The sequence below is a fragment of the Schistocerca cancellata genome, chromosome 5, assembly GCF_023864275.1.
Source record: "Schistocerca cancellata isolate TAMUIC-IGC-003103 chromosome 5, iqSchCanc2.1, whole genome shotgun sequence".
Taxonomy (NCBI): Eukaryota; Metazoa; Arthropoda; class Insecta; order Orthoptera; family Acrididae; genus Schistocerca; species Schistocerca cancellata.
This window is the reverse complement of record NC_064630.1, coordinates 134,950,770-134,963,221: the sequence shown is the minus strand read 5'-3', so window position 1 is coordinate 134,963,221 and position 12,452 is coordinate 134,950,770.

Genomic DNA, 12,452 nt, shown 5'->3' with positions numbered 1-12,452 from the left:
ACCTAGGCCAACCACAATTTGCGCGCGCTACACAGTTCCGTTCCCGAGGGGAACCACTACACCTTTTACATACAAATTAACTAAGAACCCTAAGTGAAGGTCAGCAGTTTACATAACAGCAAACAAACACGTTAAATAAAACAGATCATTTTCACATATTGACACTTCAACAAAAAATTATTCACACAGAAATTACAATTACATATAGTAAGTGTTGTTCCCTCCAAATGGGACAAAGAATGTAATTGACAGGTACACTACTTTGCATAGAATCAAATCAAGACATCAAAGTTTTTACAAAGAAAGGAGTATACAATTCTGTGCTATCGATTCAAACACATTGACAGATACTCAATGATGTAACATTAAATGAAACAAAAGCAAAATAAATCAGTACAGTATTAGAGCTATGGTGTTACAAAGTCTCTCTGCAGTGAAGCACGAACAGTGAAGAAAGAGCAGCGACCAGGCGGCGTCTGCGTGGCCTCACGCTTCGAAGTGGCTGTGGGCGTGAGCCGGCCGAGTCGCTGCCGCCGGGCACCCCGTATTCAGCAGGGCGCGCATGGTACTGAGCCGCTGAAGGCGGGGCTCACCAGGAGCGTTCCATTCAGTCTGCTTGGTCCGGCGTGACCACTATCGCTGTTGAATGGAAACTTGCAGTTACGTTGTTATGACGCCCACGGGGTGGAACCGCTACATGATACCACTGCAGCAATGAAACTTGCTGGCAGATCAAAATTGTGCGCCGTAACGAGACTCAAAAACGGTATATTCGCCTTTTGTGGGCAAGTACTCTACCAACTGACCAACCAAGCGCGACTCTCGACGTGGCTTCACAGCTTTACTTTCACCTGTTTCCTCGTTTTCTGTCTTGCAAAATTCACAAAAGTCTCCTGTGAAACTTGCATGCTTGGGTAGCTCAGTTCGTAGAGCAGATGCTCTTGAAAGGTGAAGATACAGAGTTCGAGTCTCGGACTGGCACAAAGTTTTCATCGACCAACAGCTTTCAGTGCAGGCTTCTGGCTAGGTGAGAGGTACGACTGAGTTCAGGCACAGAGACCAGCAGCGTCGCTGGAAATGGGGAAAAATCCCGAAGCTGGGAATTTGGACGGCTATTATTCTCATGGCCTTTGTGCAGAAGATTCACCAAGATTCTTAAAGATAGCTTCATGCAGCTCTTTTGAGAGCCTATAATAATGTACAGTCAAATATTGATGCAAATCTGAGTGCATGACGATCCCAGAAAAGTGTGGCACATTCAGTGACACAACAGTAATTTCAATATTTTTAAAACAACAAACTTAATATTTCGCAGTGAATAAACATTTACGCAGCGAACCTCTGAATCAACAACTTTTAATCCTTTCATGCGGAGCCGGCCGGTGTGGCCGTGCGGTTCTAGGCGCTTCACTCTGGAACCGCGTGACCGCTTCGGTCGCAGGTTCGAATCCTGCCTCGGGCATGGATGTGTGTGATGTCCTTAGGTTAGTTAGGTTTAAGTAGTTCTAAGTTCTAGGGGACTGATGACCTCAGATGTTAAGTCCCATAGTGCTCAGAGCCATTTTTTTCATGCGGTTTCAACAAACAATAACTCAGATGATAGCACTGCGCTACCGCCATCATCCCTGAAAGCTACGTATATGTATGTATTTTAGTTTCGATTTATAACGTCTTTTATATGTGTTTCATCATAGAAATGTTTGTCAGACCATTGTATCCTTTACAATTACTCTGTAAATGTACACAGCATCACTACATCATATTGACATACTTGTGTAGTTATTTAATGAACAGTTTACTATTTTGCCAGTATCTTTCTTTAAACGTCGATTGCAAGTGCTATTAAGAAACTGTGCTAATTTATAAATGGTCAATCGGATGTGTTAGAAGACACCACAATTGAAAAGAGAACCAGAAGACGCTTTTATCAAAAAGGCATAAGTAACTGTTTGAACAATACTTAAGGACAATCTCTTTTCATTTATCATGAGCACACTTTTGCAAGAATTCTGGCGTATTTATTTACGAACCAACTATTATTTATATTCGAAACAATCTGAGTGTAACCGAATGTTTATGACATTTCTTTATTTAAATATTTCTCTATTTAAATATTGTTGTAATACATTAGCTTGGTCCGGGAAGTAGTCAACTTGAATCAAATCAGGTGTTTCTGGTGAGGATGGTCTTCAGCCAATGGAACGACAGACAGTTGTGGAACACTAAGGAAGTCAAGTGAAGACTGGGACTTTTCGACTGAAGAGCACAAGGGAGCGACTTTGGACCCTTCTGAAAGGAGGCAGACCTGACTATGGTATTCGATTGTGTAGGTGATTGATTCTAGGCGCTGAACGGGCTCTACCATACTTCTACTTCTGAAGGGACTTTTATCTCGAAGGGTTTCAATGTGATCCAGAGTAGGATCCTATCATTTGCCACTTCATTTATAGAACTGAGAATAGAAAGAGTATGAGTTGCTATTCTTCTCATCACATGTGCTAATTTGTGAATCATCATGGTGAACTCTGAACTGTTTTGAGCAGTTGAATCTTTAGTGTATTGAGATCACGAAATTGACTTAGTTTTCACGAGTCGTTGATAACTATTTAGTTTGGGGATTTTGCTACCCTTCTGTATCGCTCTCAACTGCACTTCAACTGGATATCGTGAGACCATTTTCCGTTTATTTGAGATGTCCTTTCTTGAATAAACACTACTCAACACAATTATATATCGTCTACATCTATTACAGGCATTAGAAAGTAGTACCCTTGTTATTAAAACATTCATTTAACCTTTATTTTTTATTTCTTTGTACTTTATTAACTCCTAATTCCTGCCAGTGAATCGACTTTTTGACTCCAGGACCACTGCTACAAGGTATTATGTGCAGCGTATTAGCTGCGAGGTATGAAAGCAGACGTGCGTGGCTCGACCCTATGACTACATGGAGCTACTCTTGTTCAACAGAGCCGTGCACAGCCCAAGGTCCTAAAGTATGAGTAACCACAAGTAATGAACAACCTGGTTAGCTTGTAATGGATGCTGTTTGGAAGAGCAACTGCTCAACAGTAACCGTTTATTATCGTCGCACCATAGAAGATGTCGCATTGATGGCACCTGTAAGCAATGGCCTTTTGCAAGGCACGCAACTCCAAACGTCCAATGCAAACAGTTCCCTCCCCAGTGCACGCTTTTACCTCGTGATGGCTCTTAATTCGTTTAAGTGCATTCGTAGTTAATACAGGACAATATGTCATTCTGAATAAATTCAAAATGGCTCTAAGCACTATGGGACTTACCATCTGAGGTCATCAGTCCCCTAGACTTAGAATTACTTACACCTGACTAACCTAAGGACATCACACACATCCATGCCCGAGGCACGATTCGAACCTGCGACCGTAGCAGTCGCGCGGTTCCGGACTGAGCGCCTAGAACCGCTCGGCCACAGCGGCCGACCAAACAAGTAACAGATAAGCAGTTAAAAAAATATTTTATACTGACCAATCAACAACAGATTCAATGCGAGGTAATCTTGCTACACTATGGAAAGAGATCAACCCACAATTTCGGACTTCGCACCGACAAGCTGTACTTTTGTACGAAGAGTTAATAACGAAACACTTCAAAACAAGAGGTATACGATCTTCCAGAATATAGAGCGTGATATTCTGTAAAACGAGATGAACTATAGGAAGTAATTAACGAGTGCGAACGTTGTTGTCCATAAGAAGTTTGTTGTTGTTGTTGTTGTCTTCAGTCTTGAGACAGGTTTGATGCAACTCTCCATGCTACTCTATCCTGTGCGAACTACTTCATCTCCAAGTACCTACTGCAGCCTACATCCTTCTGAATCTGCTTGGTGTATTCATCTCTTGGTCTCCCTCTACGATTTTTACCCTCCACGTTGCCCTCCAGTACCAAATTGGTGATCCCTTGATGCCTCAGAACATGTCCTACCAACCAATCCCTTCTTCTAGTCAAGTTGTGCCACAAACTCCTCTTCTCCCTAATTCTATTCAATACCTCCTTATTAGTTATGTGATCTACCCATCCAATCTTCAGCATTCTTCTGTAGCACCACATTTCGAAAGCTTCTATTCTCTTCTTGTCTAAACTATTTATCGTCCATGTTTCACTTCCATACATGGCTACACCCCATACAAATACTTTCAGAAACGCTTTCCTTGCCATGCCAGTCTACATTTTATATCCTCTCTACTTCGACCATCATCAGTTATTTTGCTCCCCAAATAGCAAAACTCCTTTACTGCTTTAAGTGTCTCATTTCCTAATCTAATTCCCTCAGCATCACCCGACTTAATTCGACTACATTCCATTATCCTCGTTTTGCTTTTGTTGATGTTCATCTTATATTCTCCTTTCAAGACACTGTCCATACCGTTCAACTGCTCTTCCAAGTCCTTTGCTGTCTCCGACAGAATTACAATGTCATCGGCAAACCTGCCCTTGGATTCGAACCTGCGACCGTAGCAGCAGCGCGGTTCCGCTCGGTCACAGCGGCCGGCTAAGATAAATCCTCAGACGTAAATGTAAATACGGGCGTACCTCAATGGGGTCTTATAGGACCTACAGTGTACACAATACATATAAATGGCTTAACGGATGACTCCGGTAAATTGAAGAGGCTGTTCTTGCAAGTTTCTATTACATACAGTGAAGATGCAACGCTAGTAAATCGTACCAAGATGCAGGCAGATGCAGGAAGACCTGCGGAAGATCAACGCTTCATGCAAAGATTTCCGGCTGACCCTCAACATAAACAAATTAATCACATTGAAAAGAAACAGACAGAAAAATCCATTATTATACGATTACACGGGTGCCAAACATTCATTGGAGGCAGTCAAATAGATCAAATATTTATAAATATGCGAACGAGGTGATTTGGACTGGAATGACTCAAAATCACTAATGGCGTTGAAGGCAGATGCCAGACCGGGATTCATTGGAAGAATCTTCAAGAAATCTATGCCATCCAAGGGGGGGGGTAGCTTACAGAAAGCCGTCAGTGGACCGTTACTTGAGTATTGTTCATCACTGTGGTACACTTAACAGGATGGACTGACGTGTAAAATAGAGAACATCTAAAGATGAGCAGCGCATTTCGTTACAGGTTCATTTAGCAAGCGCGAGAACCTCACAGAGACTCTCAGCCAACTGCAGTGGCAGTTTCAAGAGCTTAATTTCCTAGAAGAGTCAACCAATATTTTACTTTCTGCTATGTATAAGTCACATAAAATGCATGAAGGTAAAATTAGAGAGATTCAAACTCACAACAGCAATCGTTTATCCTGCACACCAGTCACGACTGCAACAGGAAAAGGAGAAAGCGACAGTACCATCCGCCACGCACCATACATTGGCTTGTGGAATATACACTACTGGCCATTAAAATTGCTACACCAAGACGAAATGCAGATGATAAACGGGTATTCATTGGACAAATATATTATACTAGAACTGACATGTGATTACATTTTCACGCAATTTGGGTGCATAGATCCTGAGAAATCAGTACCCAGAACAACCACCTCTGGCCGTAATAACGGCCTTGATACGCCTGGGCATTGAGTCAAACAGAGCTTGGATGGCGTGTACAGGTACAGCTGCCCATGCAGATTAAACACGATACCACAGTTCATGAAGAGTAGTGACTGGCGTATTGTGACGAGCCAGCTGCTCGGCCACCACTGACCAGACTTTTCAGTTGGTGAAACATCTGGAGAATGTGCTGGCCAGAGCAGCAGTCGAACATTTTCTGTATCCAGAAACGCCCGTATAGGACCTGCAACATGCGGGCGTGCAATACCCTGCTGAAGCCAGTGTGGCGATGACGAATACACGCTCCAATGTGCGTTCACCGCGATGTCGCCAAACACGGACGCGACCATCATGTTGCTGTAAACAGAACCTGGATTCATCCGAAAAAATGACGTTTTGCCACTCGTGCACCGAGGTTCGTCGTTGAGTACACCATCGCAATCGCTCCTGTTTGCGATGCAACGTCAAGGGTAACCGCAGCCACGGTCTCCGAGCTGATAGTCCATGCTGCTGCAAACGTCGTCGAACTGTTCGTGCAGATGGTTGTTGTCTTGCAAACGTCCTCATCTGTTGACTCAGGGATCGAGACATGGCTGCACGATCCGTTACAGCCATGCGGATAAGACGCCTGTCATCTCGACTGCTACCGATACGAGGCCGTTGAGATCCAGCACAGCGTTCCGTATTACCCTCCTGAACCCACAGATTCCATATTCTGCTAACAGTCATTGTATATCGACCAACGCGAGCAGCAATGTCGTGATACGATAAACCGCAATCGCGATAGGCTACAATCTGATCTTTATCAAATTCGGAAACGTTATGGTACGCATTTCTTCTCCTTACACGAGGCATCACAACAACGTTTCACCAGGCAACGCCGGTCAACTGCTCTTTTTGTATAAGAAATCGGTTGGAAACTTTCCTCATGTCAGCACGTTGTAGGTGTCGCCACCGGCGCCAACGTTGTGTGAATGCTCTGAAAAGCTAGTCATTTGCATATCACAGCATCTTCTTGCTGTCGGTTAAATTTCGCGTCTGTATCTCGTCATCTTCGTGGTGTAGCAATTTTAATGGCCAGTAGTGTAGATGAAGATGTAGAAAACAGCCGATGATTATAAAACTTCAGTATGCTGTAAGCTGGAAGGAAGATCACGTTAACTATGGCAACTTGGACTCGAGTTTGTAACAGTGCTGCAAATCTATTTGTTCATGTCAAGGTTCGTGAAAAAGTTTCCAGATTTAGGCCTGCGTTCGTTTTTGGACTACGCTAATGACGAGGTCGAATGCCAATGTATTAGATTTGTACCATCTGCAACACGTAGGATGATGTACCCTACTTCGACTGTACACCAAGTGGTTTTCTCCACCAGTGCGGCCTCCGGCCAGAAAGGATACCACCAGATGGAACTCTTCAAAATTCGGTTCCGGTCAGTTACCTCCTGTAATTTTCCGATACAAATCGTGAGCCTCTTCGCTCCTCCAACTACTACTAGCACACCGTTTATCTAGCCCGCCATTTTTCTCCGTCAGCCTCCGCTAGCTTATTCTATTTGAAGCTACTCGTAAATGGGAAAAGCATCAGAGACGCAGCTTAGAAGAATCCGCGGAGCGGAACTCACGCCACAAGATTAAAACGATAATGGCACCCCGCACAGCCGTGCGACTGCTGGCTGCTCCAAAAGCGGGCGTTGCTTTGTATTCAGCCTTCGCGAGGAAACAATTTGCGCTATCAGTTCTGATACAATGTATAAAGCTCCAAGGCTAGATAATTGTAGCAACACCTGCCTTACGTGTATACAACTGGACGTAGTAATGATTTGTAGAAAATGCAACTTTTCATCTTTTACAACTATAGTGATGGGAAAAATTACAGCACCAAAAGCAGTTGTGTGACATAAACGAAAGTTGTCAGGCCTGTTTCAGCACCTGTCTTACATGTATACAACTGGACGTAGTAATTATTTGTAGAAAATGCAACTTTCCATCTTTTACAACTATAGTGATGGGAAGAAAATCACAGCACCGAGAAGCAGTTGTGTGACGAAAGTTGGTAGGCCTGTTTCAGCATCTGTCTTACTTATATACAACTGGATGTAGTAGTGATTTGTAGAAAATGCAACTTTCATCTTTTACAACTAGAGTGATGAGAAAAAAAAACCACAGCAACAAGAGGCAGTTGTGTGATGAAAACGAAAGTTGGCAGACATGTTTCAGCATCTTCCTTACGTGTATACAACTGGACGTAGTAATGATTTGTAGAAAATGCAACTTTTCATCTTTTACAACGATAGCGATGGGAAAAAAATCACAGCACCAATAAGCAGTTGTGTGACATAAACGAAAGTTGGCAGGCGTGTTTCAGCATCTGTCTTACGAGTATACAACTGGACGTAGTAATGATTTGTAGAAAATGCAACTTTTCATCTTTTACAACTATAGTGATGGGAAAAAAGTCAGAGCACAAAGAAGCAGTAGTGTGACATAAATGAAAGTTGGCAGGCCTGTTTCAGTATCTGTCTTTAGTGTATACAACTGGGCGTAGTAATGATTTGTAGAAAATGCAGCTTTGCATCTTTTACAACTATAGTGATGGGGAAAAAATCACAGCACCAAGAAGCAGTTGTGTGACATAAACGAAAGTTGGCAGGCCTGTTTCTTACGTGTATACAACTGGACGTAGTAATGATTTGTAGACAATGCAACTTTTCATCTTTTACAACTATAGTGATGGGAAGAAGGTCACAGCACCAAGAAGCAGTTGTGTGACATAAACGAAAGTTGGCAGGCGTGTTTCAGCATTTGAAAAATGATGCCTATTCAATTCGCGCCAGACACTAGTAGCGCCACTACGAAGATGCAAATCAGGTTTGTATTAAATATACGCTGCAACAGTCGTGAGCATTAGTCACCTGCGGACGTGGCGAGTTGATATTAGTCAAGAATGCTTCTAAGGCGACAAAGACGCCATTATCAACACGTCGCTGAGTTTGAACGAGGTCGCGTAATAGGGCTGTGAGACACTAGACGTTCCTCCTGCAAAGCTGCAGAAAGATTTGACAGGAATGTAGCCACTGAACATGGATGCTGGCAGCGGTGGTCACAAGAATTTACGGTCGCAAGAAACCGGTCTCCGTGCAGTAGTTGGCACTACAGTGGCACAACGAACTGTTGCAAATCGGCTACTTCAAGGACAGATCGGAGCTGCACGCCTTGTAGCGTGCATTGACCCCAGATGCATTGACCCCAGAACACAGGTTCTGTGGCGTCAAGCGAGAGCCCATTGAAGGGTCGAGCGGAGGTCTGTTGTGTTTTCTGATGAAAGCTAGTTCTGCCTCGGTTCCAGAGACGGTCGTGCGTTCGCTAGAAAGAGGTCAATTGAGGGCCTGCAACCAACCTGTATGCGGGCAAGACGCAATGGACACCCAGAGTTACGGCGTGGGATGCGATTTCGTATGACAGCAGGAGCACTCTCGTCGGTACCCCAAGCACATTGAGTGCGAATTTGTGTCAATCTGGTGATTCCACCTGTTGTGCTGCCATTCATGAACAGCACTTCAAGGAGCATTTTCCAACAGGATAACGCTCGCTCACGTAGCGCTGTTGTAGCTGAAAATGCCTTACAGGGTCTTGTCATGTTGCCATGACCTGCTCGACCACCAGATCTGTCTCCAGTCGAACCTTTACTGGACATAACCAGCGTTAATCGTCCTTGTACTGACCGAGCGAAGGTATGGAACTCTACCCTGCAAACTGAGATCCAGCACCTACACAACGCAGTGCATGCACGTTGACGTGCTTGCATTGAGCATTCTGGCTGCTACACCGCTTGGTAATGTACCAGGAGTTCACATTTGTATTGGCTTATCTCACGCCTACGTCAACCTGTGATCTTGCAATGTTAATCACTTAAATATGTTACCTGGAAAAATGTATTTTCTTTACACTATATTAATGTATGCATGTACATACATACTCTCCAAATCATGGCAGAGGGTACCAAGCGAGGTACGACAAGTTAGCTTCTTCCCATTTCGGTCGCGCGTGTAGCGCAGGAAGAAGGACTGCTTATACTCCTATATGCCTGCTGCAACTGGTCTACCTTCGTCTTCACTGTCCCTACGGGAGATGCACATTAAGCCTGAAAAATATCTCTAGACCCCTCAGTACTGGTTCCTGAAATTGTGTAAGCAGGCTTTCATTGTATAATTTGTATCTTCAGGAGACTGCCAACATTTCTCTGACGCTCTCTCGTGAATCAAACAAGGGTGTCAAAATGCTTGCTGCCTTTGCTGTATACGTACAGCATTCCCTGTTAGTCCTTGATATTGGTCCCACACACTGACAAAGGGACTATCAAACCTGTTAATCACAGATTTTGATGAGCCTTGGATATGTTACAGAGACCGCCCCTAGTTCCCGAGAAAATCGATATCGATGTTTTATGATTAACGCCTATATCTGTCGTGTTTGTCAGTATTCGACCTAGAAGGTTTAACGCAGCGGTTACGGTTCACGTCCACTACGCTAGCAACACAGATGCAAATCTTGTTTGTGTAATCTTTTTTCTAATTTCAGCGCACATTTAATGACTGTTACTGCCTTGCTGGTAACCGGATCTTCTTAGAAGCGACACCAGAAAACACAGTTCTTTTAAATTAAGTAAGACTTATTTCTTCGATCAACTTCGATGCGAACCACGCGTACTGGATCATCCCTGTGAAAGCAAGTGTACTACATTGATGCAGAATTTAAAAAAAATGTATTTTTTATGGAAACGTCACTCAAAGTGGTTCCTTTATTAGCCTTTTGCTAGCCAGGGTGGCCGTGCGGTTCTAGGCGCTGCAGTCTGGAACCGCGCGACCGCTACAGTCGCAGGTTCGAATCCTACCTCGGGCATGGATGTGTGTGATGTCCTTAGGTTAGTTAGGTTTAAGTAGTTCTAAGTTCTAGGGGATTGATGACCGCAGCAGTTAAGTCCCATAGTGCTCAGAGCCATTTGAACCATTTTTATCTGTAGAAATAAACATCACAGAATTGACTAATGTGTACGGTCAGCGAGGTAACGTGAACCTTAGACGCTGCGCTACGCTCACTTCGTCGAAACCGAACAAACATTACGAGAATTGGAGGCACGCATAAAAATTCAAAAGCGATTTTCTCCGAAACTTGGGGCCATCGCAGGAAAAGCTGCTAATCAGTTACTCGGAAAACGTCCCTCTACAACACACCTAAGACTGGCGAAAAACCGTGGTAAAAGCCGGGTGGTCTTCCACTCTCGCAGGCATACGTTCAATCAGCTGCTGGAAGGTTTCTTGGAAATGGCAGCTCATTCTTCACGGAGTGCTGCACTGAGGAGAGGTATTGATGTCGGTCGGTGAGGCCTGGCACGAAGTCGGCGTTCCAAAACATCCCAAAGGTCTTCTGTAGGACTCAGGTCAGGACTCTGTGCAGCCCAGTCCATTACAAGGATATTATTGTCGTGTAACCACTTCGCCACAGGCGGTGCATTATTAACAAGTGCTCGATCGTGTTGAAAGATGCAATCGCCATTCCCGAATTGTTGAGACAGGGATGAGTGATCATGATGTTGTCATTACGAATATGGTTACGAAAGTTAAAAAGTCGGCCGAGAAGGCTAGGAGAGTATTCTTACTAGAAAGAGCAGATAAGCAGTTGTTAGCATCCCACTTAGTAAATGAATCGACTTCGTTTACTTCCGGTACGATGGGCAAATTTTAAACACATTGTAAATCACACATTGGACAAGTATGTGCCGAAAAAGTGGGTTACTGACGGAAAAGACCCACCGTGGTTTAACAGCGCAATTCGGAGAATGCTCAGGAAGCAAAGGCAGTTGCACTCGCGGTACAAGAAAGATCGGGAGAATGAGGACAGGCAAAAGTTAGTAGAGATTCGTGCTGCTGTAAAACGAGCGATGCGCGAAGCATTCAATCACTACCACAGTCATACCTTAGCGAAAGATCTTGCTGAGACCCCAAGGAAATTCTGGTCTTACGTAAAATCGGTAAACGGGTCGAAGGCTTCCATCCAGTCACTCACTGATCAGTCTGGCCTGGCAACGGAAGACAGCAAAACGAAAGTTGAAATTTTAAATTTAGCATTTGAGAAATCTTCCACGCAGTAGGAACGTACAAACATTCCGCCGTTTGAGTCTCGTACAGATTCCCGTATGGAGGACATAGTGATAGACATCCTTGGGGTTGTGAAGCAGCTGAATGGGTTGAAAATAAATAAACCGTCAGATCCTGATGGGATTCCAATTTGGTTTTACAGAGAGTACTCTACTGCATTAGCTCCTTACTTAGCTTGCATTTATCGCGAATCTCTTTCCCAACGTAAAGTCTCGAGCGAGTGGAAAAAAGCGCAGGTGACGCCTGTATATAAGAAGGGTAGAAGGACGGATCCTCAAAATTACTGACCAATATCCTTAACATCGGTTTGTTGCAGGATTCTCGAACATATTCTCAGTTAGAATATAATGAATTTTCTTGAGACAGAGAAGTTGCTGTCCATGCATCAGCACGGCTTTAGGAATCATCGCCCCTGCGAAACGCAACTCGCCCTTTTTTCACATGATATCTTGCGAACCATGGATGAAGGATATTAGACGGATGCCATATTCCTTGACTTCCAGAAAGCGTTTGACTCGGTGCCCCACTACAGACTCCTAACTAAGGTACGAGCATATGGGATTGGTTCCTAAATATGTGAGTGGCTCGAAGACATCTTAAGTAATAGAACCCGGTACGTTGTCCTCGATGTTGAGTGTTCAGCGGAGGTGAGGGTATCATCTGGAGTGCCCCAGGGAAGTGTGGTAGATCCGCTGTTGTTTTCTATCTACATAGATGATCTTTTGGATA